The sequence below is a fragment of the Hylobates moloch genome, unplaced genomic scaffold (assembly GCF_009828535.3).
Source record: "Hylobates moloch isolate HMO894 unplaced genomic scaffold, HMol_V3 SCAFFOLD_8, whole genome shotgun sequence".
Taxonomy (NCBI): Eukaryota; Metazoa; Chordata; class Mammalia; order Primates; family Hylobatidae; genus Hylobates; species Hylobates moloch.
Window position 1 is genome coordinate 24,086,446 of NW_026652283.1, and position 20,129 is coordinate 24,106,574.

At 39.5% G+C, this 20,129-nt stretch overlaps 1 protein-coding gene across 12 annotated transcripts in view; it reads right to left on the reverse strand.

The window, feature by feature from the left end:
* Window positions 1–20,129, reverse strand: part of LMNTD1 (lamin tail domain containing 1) — a 212,253-nt gene that overhangs the window by 47,897 nt on the left and 144,227 nt on the right. For 3 of the 12 annotated variants that reach the window (XM_058442588.1, XM_058442596.1, XM_058442587.1), the window contains one exon: window positions 13,988–14,074. The exons of 4 other annotated variants lie outside the window; for them this stretch is intronic. The gene's annotated coding sequence lies outside the window, so the exon portion shown is untranslated. Of the gene's footprint in view, window positions 1–13,795; window positions 15,274–16,289; window positions 16,378–17,496; window positions 17,783–20,129 lie in introns of those variants that run through there. 5 more of the 12 variants (XM_058442598.1, XM_058442597.1, XM_032159042.1 and 2 more) reach the window with 4 other exon arrangements.

Sequence of the window (20,129 nt, forward strand, 5' to 3'; positions counted from 1 at the left end):
AACATTGTTCTAGTGGGGATTGGTGGGGATAAAATTGGTCGTAGAAAGCAACAGGGGCGATTCTTTCCCCTGAGAGAAAGGAGAGGATGGTGAAGATAGAGGATAATAGCTGGAAGGAAGAAAAATTGAAAGGTAAGTTACTGGTTAAAAGTAAGACATCAGGCATGAGATTAAAATCGGGAGAAAAGTAGAGAAATTTGGAAAAGCTGTCTTGAGGGATGCCACCAGCATGAGGGGCCAGCTGGGATGGAAGAACAAAGATGTGTTTTTTTCCTGGTGGAGTGACCCAAACTTTCATTCCTGAAGGCCTTTGGTCATTTGTAGTTCTGCCTGGATTGGGCTGTTGTACTTTCCCATTGACCTTTATCACAGGGCATGGTAATACTAAGAGATGCCATATATATTATATATATGCAGGGATTTGGAAGACAAGAGTGGTAGGACTCTTATTATTATTAAAACTTATTAAGTTTTAAGTCACACAATCACAAGGTCCCACAATATAGGCTGTCTGGAGGCTGACGAGCAAGGAAAGCCAGTCTGAGTTCCAAAACTGAAGAACTTGGAGTCAGATATTTGAGGGCAGGAAGCATCCAGTGCAGGATAAAGATGTAGGCTGGGAGGCTAGGCCAGTCTCTCTTTTCACATTTTTCTGCCTGCTTATATTCTAGCTGTACTGGCAGCTGATTAGATTGTGCCTACCCACCCAGATTAAGGGTGGGTCTGCCTTTCCTAGCTCACTGACTCAAATGTTAATCTCCTTTGGTAACAGATGTACCCAGGATCAATACTTCAATCCAATCAAGGTGACACTCAGTATCAACCATCACAAGTCCACCCTTTGTCAACTTGAACCCACACACATCTCCTGAGATCATAGTCTTCAAATAAAGACAATAATAAGGTCATAATTACACCTAACATAACTATCCTTCATACAACCAGAAATGCATTGATTCCTAACCCAAATACTATTACACAAAGTTAGCAATACTTAAATGCTGATGTGAAGTCAATAAATCTTACATGATAAAAGAAAAAGGAAATAAAATGAAGATATTTTCTTAGTACAAGTGTATACATGCACAAACAAGTTTTTAACAAAAGAAGGTGGCTCATGCCAGTAATCCTAGCACTTTGGGAGGCTGAGGCAGGCGAATCACCAGAGGTCAGTAGTTTGAGACCATCCTGGCCAACGTGGTGAAACTCTGTCTCCACTAAAAAGTACAAAACTTAGCCCTGTGTGTTCGTGGGCACCTGTAATCCCAGCTACTTGGGAGGCTGAGGCAGGAGAATCACTTCAACCTGGGAGGCGGAGGTTGCAGTGAGCCAAGACCGTGCCATTGCACTCCAGCCTGGGCAACAAGAGTGAAACTCTGTCTCAAGAAAAATAAAAAGCTGGTATTGATGACTACCTTCTTCTACTACCCCTTCTGTATTCCCTTTGCCTTCAGCAAACATCTCAGCAGGTCATGATTTTTTTTCTTTTTCTTGGTGGAGTGACCCAAACTTTCATTCCTGAAGGGTCTGGGCCATTTGTAGTCCTACCTGGATTGAGCTGTTGTGGTTTCCCATTGACCTTAATCACAGGGCATGGCAATACTAAGAGACCCCCTAAGGGATCTCCTGTATTCCATGAGTACTCTTCCTTACCTCTGTTGTGGAGTAGTAAACTGATTTCATTTTGATAGTTCAAGTCAATCACTCCAGCCAACACTGTAACTCCCTTCTTAGCCTGTTGACTTAAAGGTAGGAGGAGCCTAAAGTGTCCAGGTGGCAATCTTAACTTCCAGTTTAATGGAATCGCTGTTGTGTCTACTGGTGGAAGCGTTCCTCCTTCTGGAACTAAGACCTCTAGGCCCGCAGAACGTATTGTCGTGGGAACAGGAATCAAAAATTTTGATAGTGGATCACTAGGGGTGATGGTGAGTGGTGCTACTTCTACTTCTACTTCTACCCCTTGATTCCTAGACCTGTGAATCCTGGCTGTGAGAGAAACAGTACCATATATTGGATGCTGATTCAGAACATACATGGCCTTCTGGAGAACTTTGCCCTAGCCCTGCAAAGTATTGTCACCTAGTTGGCATTGTGATTGTGACTTCAAAAGGCCATTCCACTGTTTTATCAATATAGCTGCTTCTGGATGATGGAGAACATGGTAAGACCAGTGAATTCCATGAGCATGAGCCCGCTGCCACACTTCTTTAGCCGTAAAGTGAGTGCCTTGGTCAGAGGCAATGCTGTGTGGAATACCATGATGGTGGATAAAGCCTTCCATGAGTCCACAGATGGTAGTCTTGGCAGAAGTGTTATGTGCAGGATAGGCAAACTCATATCTGGAGTAATTGTCTATTCCAGTGAAGACAAATTGCTGTCCTTTTCATGATAGAAGAGGTCCAATATAATCAACTTACCACCAGGTAGCTGGCTGATCCCCTGAGGAATGGTGCCATATCAAGGGCTCAATGTTGGTCTCTGCTGCTGGCAAATTGGGCACTCAGCAGTGGCTGTAGCCAGGCCAGCCTTGGCGAGTGGAAGTCCATGTTGCTCAGCCCATGCATAACCTCCATCCCTGCCACCATGACCACTTTGTTCATAGGACCATTGGGCAATGACAGGGGTGGCTGGGGAAAGAGGCTGAGTGGTGTCCACAGAGCGCGTCATCCTATCTACTTGATTATTAAAATCCTCCTCTGCTGAGGTCACCCAATGGTGAGCACTCACATGCAATACAAATACCTTCATATTCAGATTAAATAGTTCCTATCCAGACTTATTCACACCTTCTCCTACATGTGCAGCTGCCACACATGGTTGTATGGTTTGTGCAATGTGCAGCTTGAAGGCATGCACTCCCATTGTAGGCATGGTGCATTTGTATTTTATCATGATTTTCTGGCAGACGGCAGTAAAGCATCTTGTTCTCACAACATCAGTATGCCACAGCTTTCCAGTGGTGAAAGTAGTGTCTTGAAGGGACACTTGAGCCTTTCTCAAACTTGCAGAAAGGTTTTCTATGGCTTAGCAGCAGCCCTAGGTGCAGAGGGATAGCAGAAATAATGCAGTGGGTGGAAGGATGCAAGGTGGCTCCTGATCCTATGCTGTAGTCAAAAAGGTCAATCCTCTGTCTGCTCAATTGACCTGTGCTTTTCTGTCTTGGCTAATGCAGATCATCTTACTTTGTGCTGTTCTTTCCAAATACCAAGGATGGTTAAAAACCTAGTCCCATTCTCCCTTTATCCTAAAATCCTTTCCAGAATTGAATGCCTGATTATTTTTCTCTGCTAAGTTTATTCGCCAGCACCTTATCTGCTTCTAACAAGGCACTACCTTGCATTAATATTACTATATTTTCAGATGCATATGTCTTTATAGTCCCTAAATAATTTGAAATCCACAGATAACAGCAAAGCTAGTTGAGCCATCGAGGCACTATTTATCCATGTGTGTCAACCATGAGGTAAAGATACCCTATCTCACAGGTGGGCCTGTCTAGCTTGCTGTCCAAATAACTGAGGCCTACACTATTCCGTAAAGTCAAGAATCCTTAGGCATCAAGGTAATTTATTTCACAAGGCTCTACAAGACCTGCTCTACTGCTTGCCTCTCTGATCTACTCTCCTCCCATACTCACTGGTCCCAGTTATACCCCCCTCTTATTCCTCCCACCGCAGAGTCTTTGGGCTTGCCACTTCTACTGCTGAACTCTTCATTCCACATCCCACGTGGCTTGTTCCCTTGCCTTCTTCAGTACTGGCTGACATGTCACCTTCTTAGTGACACCTTCCTTGTCCATCCTGTTTGAATCACAGTAAACCTCCTTCAGCAGTTCCTTGTCATCCTTCTCGGTTTATTTTCCAGCATATCACCACCTTCTAACATGCTATCTTATTTATTTTGTACATTGTTCGTTTCCCATCACTAAAATATAAGCTTCACGAAGACAGACAATTTTGTCTGTTTCTCGCCCTTGGCACCAGTCCAGGATCTCCCTAGCACAGAGAACACAGCAGGCAAGTCATTCTATATTTAAGTTGTTTGCAAATCACTTCGTATATTACTCTCCTAGATTGTGTGTACAACCACCTAAGTATTTTCTAAACCAAAATTTGATATATGTGTCTGACATTTTAAAGTCACTTCCAGATTTCTGTGCAGCCTCAACATAGACTTTGGGCACTAATGCTGCCATCTTTTGGGAAAATTTTGAGGATTCAAAGACAATAAAATGGTGATTTGAAATCAGGATCGTTCTGTAAAACATAGAACTTATCACTGCTAAACTGTGGCTGCATAGACAACAGGCTAAATCTCAATAGAAATTCTTTAAATCTCTGAAGAGGATATCTTGTGTGACATCTGTGGCTGTAGAGAGATTCTTGAGCACTCAGGTTCTTTCAAATCACAACCTAACTACCTAGTTTACTTAAGTGAGGTCAACATATAGTAATATATTGTCTCTACACACACACACACACACACACACACACACACACACACACACACATATATATAGTGAAAGAAGGTTGAAAAATTTCTCTAGGTTTGTATTTAAAGACCCTCAGTCAAGCAATAATGTTTCTTTGAAACCCAAGTCTCTTCAGCAGTATTTTCCTTCCCTTGTGGTAGTGGAAAATAGCCGACTGTAGAAATAAGTGAAATAATTTGGAAAACATTTCAGGATAAGTATGAGGATAAAATGGAGGCAAAAAATGAAGAAGTAATTTCTCATATTCTGCTTTAAACTTCAGGCTATACAATTGCTGTCATTAGCATGTACACATTTGAAAGTTATGAGGTAAACTGATGAACTGGCTGTGTTTGATTAGAATCAATAGAAGATAACATGTTAAGAACAAATAACTTAACCCTGCATGTTAATCCCAGAACCACATTAACTTCTGCAGTCTCCATCAGCTTTAATTTTACATCCCCCAGTAACTATATTTTTTTATAGTTGTCAGAGACAGTTAATCTTAAAGTTCTAAGATAGTTCATCTACTTTCATGAAGAAAAAAAAAGAAACTGAAGCCTTGGATTTAACACAAATCTAAGTGCTACAATAAGGGATTATTAACACAGATCTGTTGACCCATTATGCTTTTTGACAATGAATTGGGGATGTCTCTTTTCCTTTGAGCAAAATCAGCTAAATTTTGAATATATCTTTGAAAATGTTTCCAAGCGTCAATCAGTCATAAAATTCAAGCGTTAGAAACAAGTGGCTGCTCCTAAAATGAAGAAACAGGAAGTGGTATCCATCTTATTTTCAATTTTTCCAGAAGCCTCTCTTGTGTGTCCAGAGCAAACACAGAATATCTGCAGGACCCTTCTCTAACCCTCCTGGTGCTGAGTTGGTGAGTGTGTTTATGTCCTGCCTCTCACTTGAAGAGGCACACGCTTAGGAAACAGCTGTTCACAATTAAATTAATTATCATTTGTCAACAGCATTCTGAGGCCCAGAAAGTCTGTGTTCACGGAAAAGGATGCCGTCGGGCCACAGTGCACTTCGGAGCATGTGTTCACTTACAGGACCCACCTAGTTTGGTAAAGTATCTTTAAGATTAAGGTTTTCAAAGAAGTGACAATAACTTGATAAAACAACTGCCACACAGTTCAGTAATCTCTGCCTCCTAACTTTGGGGTATTTGCTCATCACTTATTTCAGCATTTGTGTTTACCTTGCATTTTAACACAACCCTTAAAAATGAAGGACAAAGAGCAGAGACTAAAATGGATATAAGAAGTCTTAACGTGGGCTGGGCGTGGTGGCTCATGCCTGTAATCTCAGCACTTTGGGAGGCTGAGAGGGGAGGATTGCTTGAACTCAGAAGTTGGAGACCAGCCTTGGTAACATGGCAAAACCCTGTCTCTAAAAAAATACAAAAATTAGCCAGGTGTGGTTGTGCGCACCTGTAGTCCCAGCTACTCAGGAGGCTGAGGAGGGAGGATCGCTTGAGTTCAGGGGTTGAGGCTGCAGTGAGCTATGATCATGCCACTGCACTCCAGCTTGGTGACAAAGGGAGATCCTGTCTCAAAAAATTTATATTAAACAATTATCTTAAAAAGGAAATATCAATGTGGGCCTTTAAGAATGAGTAGTTAGGCTTGGCATGGTGGCTCACGCCTGTAATCCTAGCACTTTGGGAGGCTGAGGTAGGTGGATCATTTGAGGTCAGGATTTCCAGACCAGCCTGGCCAACATGGTGAAACCCTGCCTCTACTAAAAATACAAAAATTAGCCGGTCGTGGTGGTGCGTGCCTGTAGTCCCAGCTACTCAAGAGGCTGAGGTTGAAACGTCGTTTGAACTCAGGAGGTGGAAGTTGCAGTAGCCAAGATTGCGCCACTGTACTCCAGCCAGGGCAACAGAGCAACATTCCATCTCAAAAAAAAAAAAAAAAGAATGCATAGTTGATGGTTAAAGCTTAAGTTCCTTGGGTAATAACCCCAAACAATCTATGAATGAGAAATCTAACCATTTAACTCCTTGGTTAAAACACTTGGACATAAATAGTCTGAAGAGCTAAATATGACAGAGGACCAAGAGCTTTAACTTGCTGACTAACCTTTATTGGTTGTGTCTGTTTACACAAAGTTCAGCCAAAAAGCAATTAACCTCAAACTTGACAGATGATTGAGAAAAAAGCAAGTGTATTTAAGTCACCTGGATAGTTAACTTTTGTGTTTTTCTTTTGTAAATTAAAAAAAAAATGTTGGGAGTTGAGAATGAAAGAGACATATTTAGAAAATATACTTTATCCAATTACAGTTTTCGATTAAAGTCAACTTCTTTCTAAATTATTTTTGTTTTTAAAATAAAAGTGTTTATGTAGAAAAATAATTTGCATGAATATGCTTCTCGAAGCATTGTTGTTTTTTTGTTTTTTGTTTGTTTGTTTGTTTTAAGAGACAGGGTCTCACTATGTTGCCCAGGCTGGTCTTGAACTCCTGAGCTCAAATGAACCTCTGGCCTTAGCCTTCCAAAGTGCTAGGATAACAGGTGTGAGCCACTGCGCCTGGCCCAGCATTGTTTGTAATGAGAAACATTTGGTAAGGAATTTAAATATCCCATAGGTGAGTGGGTGAGTACATTATGAAAGAATTGACCCAGTAGCCATTTTAAGTGATTATGAAGAAACATGGTTGTAATGAAATTGCAAAAAAATGAAATTACAAAAGAAAACCTGATGATACTATTGAAAAATAAAAAGGTGAATGAGGATTCAGGATATAAGGATTGTATGTACTGATTTCAAGTATTTGAAAGCACTTCCAAAATCTTTATGTTGAAAAAGCTTCCAAAATCTTTACGTTGTGGCTATAAATTTATTGGTTTCACTTGAAGTAATATATCAGAAAGATTTATTTTGATGCCAAAGAGAAACTGTAAAAACGGTACTGATAAAAATCTAAAGGAAACCAGAAGGCTTAGTTTCTTTTTAAACTATTTGACTTTAAATAAAAACCAGTTCAGCAAATACCCTTTTTAACTCTCTGCTTCTCCACCCCACAATTTGTTCGGTATCTGAAGGCTTTGGATAAGCCTATAATGTGTAACGTATTCTTCTGTAACACTATCCCTTACTTTTCTCTAATCCCTCCTGTTTAAAAAGTTAGCAAGAAATAAGCAAGCAAACAAATACCTACAGCTAGCAAAGAAACTATGGAAAATGACAGATATTCATAGTGGGTTTTTTGCTAGTTGCAAAAGAACTAGCAAAACTCCACTTGGAAAGTTCAAAGAGGGTCTATTGACCGTAACATTTTTCTAACATTAAGTGAAGTTTAAACTATAATATCCTTTTTCAAGGGCCTCATTTCTGAAACACTTGCCAATTACAAATCTGAACGACGTATATACACTTTAGTTGCCAATGAGCAAAAGTAGTAAATCTATTATCTAGGTGGAATGGATAACTCTATAAAAGTTAGAAGCCCTTACATTCTTACATTTAAGGTATGGAAAAAGGAAACCTTATTTTACAGAGGTGCGGAAGGGAACTATAAACAAGAAAATCAGTTTTTAAGTTTTTGCAAATAGTTTAAATTCAGAACTAAAGCCTTCCCTTTATTTTTGCACAGTTATTTTGCTGCTTCTTCTGGAAATATAGGGTCATGAATGTCCTCTAACGCTGAGCCAGCAATCCTAATTGAATACAGACGTTAATCAACAAGAATCTATAAAGATACTGTGAACCTAGTAATATATGGAGATTCATGCTTCTCTAAATCTGATTTGCACACTAACCACCCAGGGAAAGGTTAAAATGTAGATTCTAATTTGGTAGGTCTGGGTGGGTTCTAAGATGTTGGAGTTCTAACAAACTCCCACCTAATGCAATGCAACTGCTGTAAGGACTAGTCTTTGACAAACACAATTCCAGGCTGACAAAAGGCAAAGTGGCATGCCTTTATAAAAGTGAAATCAACAATTGACTGAGGCAAACCATATGGCTCTCGCCAGATAGAGATGGAGCAGCTACAGATGAGCTCTAGCTGGCTACTGGTGTTGGGGCCCAGTGCCGCCTGAGGATGAAATGAGAACTAGTTAAAAGCATCTAGTTCAGTGACTGATTACCATGTAGGTGCTTCATCATTTTTTCCCCCTTTTTTCTATAAAATAATTACCAAAGGAAACTTAGCATTTTATACGGAGAAAATCAAATGTTGATCAAGAGAGTGGGGCAATGGGTATAATGCAGAATGAAGCAGACGTTATATCTGAAATGTGTTTCTTTTGGAACAAGACTAACCTTATTTAACCAAAGAAGCTTGAAAGAGAAACTTTCTATAGGAGAAGTAACAGGAAAGTCTACAGAGGGGTGGTGGGGAGGAGCTAGAACTGGACTATGAAGCTAAGGAAATGAGACGAGAAAGGAAGGTTGATGGAGCAACGTAATGTACCTGCATGGGGAGAAAGTCCTTGAGAAATTGCTAGAGATGGGAATGCCCAAAAGACTTCACAGACAATAAACATTCAGTCCTAAGTTATTTGCTGGGTTACAGACCAAGTAACATAAATTCTCTCTATTGCCCCAAGGCAATGTGGGCTGGACGCACAGTCTTCTGTAGAAAGTAGTTTGGTGCTGGAGGATTTGAGGTGGTGCCAGCCTGATGGTGATGTGCTGCTGGGAAAGAACAGCATGCACAGAAGGCAACACAAGGATAGACCATGGGGAATTCACCAGGAGGTCATTAGTGACCAGGGAAGCTTAACCCCTAAACAATCAACCTTCCTCAGAGTTAGGAGAGACAATAGGTTTCCCATTGTGGGGGCAGGTTACAAGCCAATTTTTTGTTAGCCTTTTAAAAGCAAGAGGTAACTTTAGCAAGCTGAAGTCCTTGGGAACATTTAGGGAGTTGATAATTTACATAAAATAAGGTGCTAGTTGAGGCAGTGATTACACAAATAAATACAGAAGGGAGAGATATACGTCCAGAAATCAACCAGAAAACTTAGCAAACATTAGAGTTTACTTTAGATTTCAAACTATGGGAAAGTAAGAGTCATTGTGGGATCTTGAACAGTAATGTGAACTAAATGGTGCAGCATTTTGGCAAAACCAGTAGGACAAGTTTAGAAGAGCATATCAGTCAATCTTATGAACACATTTTTTCAAAAGTCTTAAGACTGGAATATTACCCCATCCTCCATCAAGTTTTTACCTGAAAATGTTATAGCATAGGTTTAGTATAATAATTCAAGCCAACTTTTCAATTTAGGTTGATACTCTTAAAGGATGTCCTTTTTACTTCCTGAGACAGCTCCTTGCACATGTCAATTTCCCTATAGCATATTTTCATAGCGGAGATGGAACAATGTGTAATTTATTAATTAGGGATCATGAGTTGCATTGTATAGATTGATGTTGGCTTAACACTGAATTTTTAGGGGAAAAAACCTATCATGAATATTTTATGCTTTGTTCATTCTGATAGTAGATGATAAAGGAGAGAAGAATTTCAAGAAGTCTAAGCTGATAACAAAGGCAGACATTTACTCTGAAGCCAAAGCTAGATGTCATCACTGTATTTGATCAATCAATAATTTTTAGGTTTTATAACTATACATATGAGCTAGAAATGCTATGATCAATATTTTTTTAATTAAACTTTTTTTCAAGCAAGTCATAAAAAGCAAGATTGAAAAAGTTGAGGTTTCTTAGAAAAATACACACTATTTTATAGTGGAACAAATTCTATCTTTATCTCTCACTATCCTACATGCTGCTGGATTCCAAAGGAGAAGCTGGGATTACTCTTTCTCTTCTATAACTTATGGGAGCATGTTCAACCACTTGGCCCCAGAACACAAAGCTCACAATCTACCTTTCTGGACTCATCTCCTTGTTCCTTCTTTTATTCCATATTCTAAACGTACCAACATAAATGACCATTCCTTAAAGCTTCCCAATGTGTTCCATGTATTTGCTGCATGTCCTGATCAGCCTTCCTTTTCTCCATTAGCCTGAAACATCTAGCCTGTCTCTTAAAATCAGCTCCTTGGCACCTATCTGCAATTACTGTTCTTCAAAGAACCCTCAGGATTTTGTATTTAGTTTTGTTGTAGTACTTCTGTGATTCTTTAAGTATTTGGTTACAAGTATCTTTCCCACTGGTCTATGACTTCTTTAAAGGCATGAACAATGTATTATTCTTACACATTATTTTCATGCTTAGTGTATAATAGATGCTCAAAAAATATCTGGTGATTACAATGCATAACAGGGAAAAATAAGCTTGAAAGGTAAAAACTAAACAAAACTACAAGCCCTTCACAGTATATCTCCAGCTAATCCCAGTGGATTTTAGTGACTAAACGAAGAGGAAAAGATGTTGAGGCACCCTGGAAAGGTGGTGCAAGGAATTAAGAGTTAATTTATAATCTGTAGAACCAATTGTTGCTTCAGAGAAATATTCAAACACAGTCTCCTTGTTTCAATTAAATTCACAATATACCCACCCAAAACATAAAAGGCCTTGGTTTCTTCCCTGTTCTGATTCTTTGAAACATCAGGATTCAATGGGTCCACCAACTGAATTTGGGGTGGACTTGGAATATATTTTATTGTCAGTGATTGGGGCAGACATTCCCATTCCCAATGCATTTAGAAAGGCAAGATCAAGTAGAAAAGTAGTGTGTAATTTGTTGGCAATTTACAAATAATAATGGGTTTAAAATGGCACACGATCCTTTGACAGGCCTTCTACAGAGAGGTGAGGTCTATATTCCCTCCCTTTGAACCTAGGCTCTGTAACTGCTTGACTAATAGAACATGTCTGAGGGATGCTGTTGGTTTCTGCATCCATACCCTAAGAAATAGGCAGCTCTCACTTCCTGTTTCTTAGGCCACTCACCCTTGGAAACTAGGGACCAGGTGTGAGGAAGCCCCAGCTGCCTTAAGGAGAGGACGTTGTGGATAGGAATGTGCTGTCAGGACCGCTTTGCCAACCACGTGAATGGGGAGTCTTGGAAGTGGATTCCTTCCCCACCCCAACCTATCCAGGAGGCTCCTTGTTTTCTGCATAGTAGGAGGCATAAGACATAAACTTGAAAACCATTTCTTGTGGTAGTTATGCTCTGTGACTATGTTCCTCATTCTGTCTGAACTCTATTCATTGACTAATATAAAATACAATATGCTATGCAGATAGAAGGTAGAGAAGAGTTTTATTACTGACCTTTGCACTCTGTTGATATTAAGGTAAAATTTGGTCACTCCGTAATCATATTGACTTCTTATTTAGAGAAGCTTTCCCCTCATTTTCGGGACCACAATCCAGATACCTACATAACTTACTTAGGACAGAATGATACTGTTCTCAAACAATTCCAAAAGTTTTACATTTTTTCATATTGCTGTAAAATTTAAATAACAGGCTGATAATCTTATGGCATTGAATATACTGAAACTATCGTTGGCCTGCGAAAAGTAAAAGTTTAGGAAAGCAAAACCTCAAAAATAAAACAAAATTTCTACTTGTCTCTGGTTTGTCTCTATAATGTATTCCAAAGAATATGATTATGAATAAATTTATATAGATATATTTTAAGTCAGTACTCTCATAAGCATGGATTAAGTGGTAACCATCTATATTGTCTAAGCACAAAGTCATATTAGTTTTTTCCCCCAGCTCTATTATGATAGGATTGAAAAATAAAAATAGTATATATTTACAGTGTACAACATGGTATTTCGAGGTATGTATATATTGTGAAATGATTAATTATATGTTGTGAAATGATTAATTCAATCAAAATAACATTTATGCTCACATACTTAACATTTGTTTTGTGGCAAAAACATATAAGATCTACTCTTTTAGCAACTTGCAAGTATACAATACATCATTATTAACTGTCACCGGGGTATAAAATAGATTTGTAGAACTTATTCATCCTGTTTAACTGAAGCTTTGTACCCTTTGGGCAACAACTGCTGCAAAGTTGTATTGTTATTACGAATGTAAAACTTAGATTGGTTAAGTGCTAATGTCCCCTCTACTTAGACACTGGAGTAAGGGCCAAGAATAGCAAAAGTTTGCCCTCTAAAAGAACTCTAGCCCTGATACTTATCTGAAAATTTGGATTTCTCTTCAAAGCTCATTGGTAATTAATCAAAAACATTATCATAGGACCAGTGCTTACCATTTCATATTTTCTTTTACTATTTCCTGCCAAAATCATAAAGTATATACGTGTGTGTGTGTGTGTAGGCAGAATAGTTTAAAATGTTTATCTATTTGGGGGTATAAAGCAGTAGGCAAAGTTTTGGATTTATTTTTCATTGTATTCATCTAGTTCATCCATTTGTAGATGAATTTGTTTCCCTAAAATGAGTATTATTAATGCACTCATTCAAATGTTAATGAAGTAATGCTCACAATTCCTGCAAGATATTTATAAACAGAGTGCTGTTGCTAACTTGCAGAGGGCGATGATGAAGTGGCAAATTTCTGACACCATAAGATAAAGATCTAAGATCTTTATCTTAGATCTTAAGATTTTATCTTAGAGCATAAGATAAAGATCTAAGTCTGTTGAAACCTAAAAATCAATCTTTTAGCTTTTATTCATAGAAACTTAGGAAAATAAAATGCTGCAAAACCACATTCTTTCTTTATAATGCCTGAATAGTCCTGCATGACCATCAACATTTAGGCAGTTAATTATTTATACCATCAGAGATGAGTCTATCTTCCCTCACCTATGCCATACTAGACAGTTCCTGAGCAGCAAGATAGTGGAGGCATTGTGCTGGAATGCTCTGTGGTGACGTAACTGACAAGGAATCTACCACAAATCCCAGCGCTGAGCATTCATTTCTCTCTTTCTTGCAAGGGCAAAGGTTATATACTTTCTAAGAGCACACTTTACAAAATAAATACTTAAGTATACCACATTTTTGGCCACTCATGGAGGAAATAATTGTGTAGAAGAGCTCCAGGGAGATGCTTTATTGATGAAGATCAGTGAATCAGAGCTATGTAGATGAAATTTTCCCGAGACAATGCCATCTTCAAAAATAAGGAAAACCCTTTGAGCTGAAACATGTTTTGGATCCAGGAAATCTCTGTTCGTAGGAGGGAAATAATTGAAAACACCTGAACCTTACATACCACTTGTTTCACGTGTTCCTATTACAAATCTTTGAGGAAAAGAGGTTGGGAGGGAAGTCTGTTAGGGGTGAGATGGCTTATTTGCCATAGTCACCAGAGCCCTTTCGGTTGTATGTTTATACTCCCAATGTGAACATGATAATCATCAAAAATGGAGACAGCTGGAAGAAATTTTAAACCATGAAATCAGTTAACTTTTATTGTACATTCTTAAATTTCCTGCTAGTCTCCTCAAAACATTATGACTGCACAGTTTCCATAGTAACCATGAACAAAACAGAACAGTCTACACGATTTGGCCAACACCTGATTCAAAGATAACACTTAATTGTGCAAAGTGGCAAAAAGTGTTATTGACAGTTTTCTGAAAATGTACAAGTCTGCTCCGGAGTGTCCAAAAATGAGGAAATAATGTGAACGGTGTGGCCCAGCAACTGGAAAATATTTATGCTGCAATATAACCAGAAAGTATATGTAAAGTTGTTTTGTTGAGCAATGGGTATCTTCTCAGAGGCTTGAGACTAGAATATGATTTTCTTCCCTCTTGGAAATACTAGTTATATTTGATTAGAAGTACTCTGTAAACCATTTTAACCATTTTAGTGTACAATTCAGTGGCATTAAGTACATTCACAATGTTGTGCCACCATCACCTCTATCCATTTCCTGAACATTTTTCATCATCCCCAACAGAGACTCTGTACCCATTAAATAATAGCTTTCCATTCTCCCCTTGCCAGCCCAGCCCCTAGTAAACTCTGTTATACTTTCCATCTCTATACATTTTTTATTCAGATAAGTGAAATTACATAATATTTATTCTTTTGTGTATGGTTTATCTCATTTAACATAATGTTTCAAAGTTTATCCACGTGTAGCATGTATTAGAACTTCATTTTTTAAATAACTGAATAGCATTTCATTGTATTATACACCAGATTTTAAAAATCCATTCATCTGTCGATGGACACGTGTTGTTTCTATTTTTGGGCTTTTGTGAATAATATTCTATGAACACTAGTATAAAAGTGAGACAGCCAGGTGGGAGGGGTTCCCTGGAGAAACTCCAATCAGCCTGCCACTGAGATGGAGCCTTGGGTTCGTGCCCTTTGCAGCGAGGAGGAGACTGGCCCTGCCTCTTCCTGTGTAGAACCTGGTATTCCAATGGCTGGCGGGAAGCACTCTAGCAGGGGACTGGCCTTGCAGAGGATCCCTGTTTTCCCCCATTTAACCCCCCTTTCACCCAATAAAACCCTGCTTTACTCACCCTTTAACCATCTGTGAGCCTAAATTTTCATGGCTGTGGAACAGACAAGAACCCCATCTTTAGCTAAACTAAGGAAAAGTCCCGCAACAAAAGCATATGTTTGGGCCGGGCGCGGTGGCTCACGCCTGTAATCCCAGAACTTTGGGAGGCCAAGGTGGGCAGATCACCTGAGGTCAGGAATTCGAGACCAGCCTGGCCAACATGGTGAAACCTCGTTGCTACTAAAAATACAGCAATTAGCCGCACAGGGTGGTGGATGCCTGTAATCCCAGCTACTCGGGAGGCTGATGCAGGAGAATCACTTGAACCTGGGAGGTGGAGGCTGCAGTCAGTGGAGATCACACCACTGCACTCCAGCCTGGGCGACAGAGCGAGACTCCATCTCAAAAAACAAAAAACAAAAAACGAAAAAAGCATATGTTTGAATCCCTTGGCATATTTTAAAAAATATATTTTTAGCTCTTGGTGCTTGGGTGTAATAAACCAACAAAACTCAATGAATTTCTCTTCATGGTCACCACTGATAAAATTTTCGGGTTATTTTACTCTTAATCTTTTAAAAGAAGATATTGGGGAAAAATTCTCACTTCTCTTCTTCCCCTCAAACTCCAAGAAAGTATGCACCATATCTTCCTGTATATACTATATAAATATACATAAATCAATTTAAATAGAGCTACAAGGTATAGGCAGGATATTGTCACAGAATCTGAAGCAATCATACTTTCTCACTACAAATGGGGTCAACATTAATAATAGGCATATTTCATTTTTTAAACTTTTAGACTGTTGATAGGTATAGAATAAGACAGCTGTAGAATAAGGACTGAGGATGGCATTTTTAAAAGGTAGCTCCATTACATTATTTAATTAAAATACTTTTGTTCCTTTGTCATTTCCTGTTCTGTCCATGGGATTTTGCACATAGTAAGTATCACAAGCTGAAAGGTGAGACTCTTTTGGCAAATTTTAGATGTGTAGGCAGGCTTAAAAACTCCCAGCTGGTTACTCCATAGAAATTTAACTCATTATTTCATTAGGAAGCTGAATTAACCCCATACTTCAAGGAGACAGATTCCAACTGTAGAGAATCAGACAGACTCCAAGATTCATAATTCCTGACACATACACTTTTGGAAAATGCATCTGCAGAAATTGTGGAAGTTGTAGACCTGATAGTTGTGTGGGGTATAAAAGACTGAAGTCACAAGGGCACTTTATGTGAACAAAATAAAGACTGTGCTGGTTTTGCTTTTGACCAATGTTTTTTTCTCAACTGCTTAGAAAACAAACACTTTAACTTGTCCACAAACTCTAGCTTTTTCTTTCAGAAATGGTGACAGTAAAGTCCTAAGAAATTATTATTTTTTTTTCTAAAAGAAACTATTTTCTGGCTTGCTTGCTGCTGGCTTCCTCTCCTGTGTGATGAAGGTTGGTTGCAACATGCTGGGCATGTTCATTTTCTCTAGACTTGGATATTTTTGTCCTGAGCAAAAAAATAAATGGCAATGCATGGTGAAATGTAATTCTGACTGGAATGCTTCAATTGTTATAGCAATATGAAGTAGAGGTGTTCAGAGTCTTTCCATTCATATTAACCTTAAATTAAGACCCAGAATCATCAGGTCTTGATCATACTCACAAATGCACGACAGTAACAGCAGGAAAGAAATTCTTTTTTGTTGTCTTTTCAGACAGGGTCTGGCTCTGCTGCAAGGCTGGAGTACAGTGGCATGATCCTAGCTCACTGCAGCCTTAACCTCCTGGGCTCAAATGATCCTCTAGCCTCAGCCTCTCAAGTAACTGGGACTACAGCCATGTGCCAACACACCAGGCTGTTTTTTAAATTTTTTTTGTAGGCCGGGCGCGGTGGCTCATGCTTGTAATCCCGGCACTTTGGGAGGCCGAGATGGGCGGATCACAAGGTCAGGAGATCGAGACCATGGTGAAACCCCGTGTCTACTAAAAATACAAAAAATTAGCCGGGAGTGGTGGCGGGCGCCTGTAGTCCCAGCTACTCGGAGAGGCTGAGGCAGGAGAATGGCGTGAACCCGGGAGGCGGAGCTTGCAGTGAGCCGAGATTGCACCACTGCACTCCAGCCTGGGCGACAGAGCGAGACTCCGCCTCAAAAAAAAAAAATTTTTTTTGTAGTGACAGAGTTTCACTATGTTTCCCAGGCTGGTCTTGAACTCCCACCTTGGCCTCCCAAAGTGTTGGGATTACAGGCATGAGCTACAGTGCCCAGCCATGGGAGGAAATTATGAGAACTCAAGTTTTGCCAAGGTGAAAGGATTATTCATTTTTTTTCCCTGTGAACTCAGCTCTGTAATGTGCACTTGTTTAGTTTACAGTTTAATGGTGATTTATGATGTTCAGGGCTCTTTTATGCCTAAGCAGCTTAGCTATTATATTTCATTATCTGGGTATGGATACTGCTTATTTCTGGTTTTGAATATGGGGATTAAAATGGTTTTGAGGCAGCCTGTTTACTGATCCATTTTTAAATGTTCACACCCTTCATTTTCTTCTTGGTGGTACTTGAGTAGTGCCTGATTATCTTTTCCTTTAAATATTTCAGGTGTGCCCCAGACTTGAAAGAAACCAGGTAACATACTTAAAGTGTGATAGAAAAAAAAAAACCCAAAAACCTAAGCTTTGTTTTCCTGTATGCAGCAGGCTTGAATTTTCTGTAGAAGTCTTAGCAGGAGGCCTTACAGCCTGAGATGTTTGTGTTCTATGCCCCCTCTACGAAAGTGGAACCCGCTACGTTTGCTCAGGCATTTGCTTTTCTTTAAGTTGTGGAATGTCTTTGACCAGCATGGCAGGGAGCCTAGATTGCAGGTCTTTTTCCTCTTCCATACAACTTGACCATGACACCATAAAGGTAAAGCTGGGAAAACAAGAACAGGGTAACTAACAAGAAGTGCACAGTGTACTTCTTTGAAAGAAGGAGGTTGTGGGAAAAAAAAATCATGAAATTTCAACTGAATGAAAAATTTTGGAAATTGATAGATCAGTTTGGGGCTGAGAGGAGAAACATATTATCAGTGCAGAGATTGAAGGAATATGCCACAAAGTAGAGATAGAAAACACTGATATCAGAAAATGTAACTATCAGACTTTCAAAACTCCTTTAGGGCAGGTTTCACATTAAAGAGCATTAAATATTAGTCCCTCTCTCTGGGCTGTTAAATACAGACTCCCCATTCACAAAAAGTGGCCTCAGGAGACACGGTTGCAAAAACTTCTTGTCAGGTCCCAAGGAACACTCCTTGGAGGGCTAGAAGGACATCCCATGTTTGGACTGTCCGGTTTAGACCACTGAGGACAGTAAGAGATACATGAACATAGCTCAGTTCATGAAAAGACTCCATCGCCAGCACTTTTATTAGGAATGCCTCCTATGTGTAAGAGTGTTTACCGGTCGTGAGTTTATATGCTGTGTTGGCAATGTTGGTGTTTTCTGTGGGTCCTAAGCAATTGCATACTCTTGAGGACAGTTCTGGTGATCTGTAACAAGACCCATTTGTTCCCCTGCTCTTTCTTCCATTTTTATACTTTTTTCGAGAATCCTCAGTATTTCCTAGCAAGTCTAAAAGTTCACACGACAGGTGGCAGCCACATAGGAAAATTACCTGGCCTTTCCAGAATTCTCTAACTTGTGAAAAGTTCTGTTTCTGTGGCATTCTGTGGCATCGCCCACAGACACTGTTCATTAGTCACACAACAGAATGCCCACACATTCTTTGTAAGGTACTGAGTAAGGAGAGCATTTGAGAGCCTGACTCTGAGCACACTGCATGTTTTTAATCATTTGTCGCATAGAAATGTGATTAGTGGTCAAATAAACTCGAGATTGAACTTTGTTTTTGTTTGTTTGTTTGTTTTTGTTGTTGTTTTGAGACAGAGGCTCACTCTGTTGCCCAGGCTGCATGCAGTGCAGTGGTGCTATCTCAGCTCACTGCAGCCTCCACCTCCTGGGTTCAAGCATTTCTCTTGCCTCAGCCTCTCGAGTAGCTGGGACTACAGGAATGTGCAACAATGCCCAGCTAATTTTTGTATTTTTAGTAGAGATGGGGTTTCACCATGTTGACCAGGCTGCTTTTGAACTCCTGACCTCAAGTAATCCACCTGCCTCGGCCTCCCAAAGTGCTGGGTTTACAGGTGTGAGCCAGTGTGCCCAGCCATGAGATCGAACTTTCATTTGCTTGTTTGTCTCTGTAATTGGCAGTCTGTTAAATCAGCAATTTTAGAAGTAGAACCTAAATCTTTCTTGCAGTTTCGAACAGTGATAGCCCACTCCTCCTTTTGTGAATGAAAATGTTTCTTCTGGTCCTGCTTCTAAATGTGTGGTGTCTCTTTCTTTCAGACAAATTTGAGTGGGGAAAAAAAAGACAATCTTAAAGGTTAATTAGCAGAGTGGCGTGGAAGAGCAATGGCATCAGGCTGAGATTCTAGTCTTAACTTTGCTACTTACTATCTAAGTGACTTTGGGCGAGTCACTTAATCTCTCTGATCTAAAGGTTCTTTAGCTATAAACTGGAGATAGTATCAGGCCTGCCTACCTCAGAGGCTCAAGTGACATAATCTAAAGCCATGAAATGCTATCCAAATGTACAGCATTACAGGTTGCCAAGGATGCTCATGAATACCAGTAAGAACCAAACAAACAATTGCTTCATCTCTGAACAATTTTCCACAAACTGACAAGTCCGACTCAGGAGCTGATAGCAATAGATAAGTCATCCACTCATGAACAGTTAAACTGAATAAGTAAAATTCTGCTCCCAGTAAGGCTTCAGAAGGGCACAGTGAAGGGCACATTGATGATCAACCCTGAAGATACCACCAGATGGGGGTGGGAGCTCTGAGAAAACAGAAGTAAGGCATCTTAGGAGGCCCAGAACTTTTCAAAACAGGGTGGGTAGATTTTTTTTTTTTAAATCAAAGCTACCAAAGAATATGCCACAGAGAGGATCAATGAACAAGTCTTTTACCATGGTAGTTAAGCAAAATAATAACCGAGGAAGATCAACGAAGGCTAAAAACCTCTGCCAAATTGTTATTTAATATCCAATGGGACGATTCAGAACATTTTTTCCAACCAAAACAAAAAAAAAATCCTTTTTTTTTTGTATACAGTAAAATTTCCCCTTTCCAACTCATATGCAAATTCAGTAGAATTCTCTCTGGCTACAGGGAGTGAAACGTAATCAAATTATGGAAGTGCTGTTGCT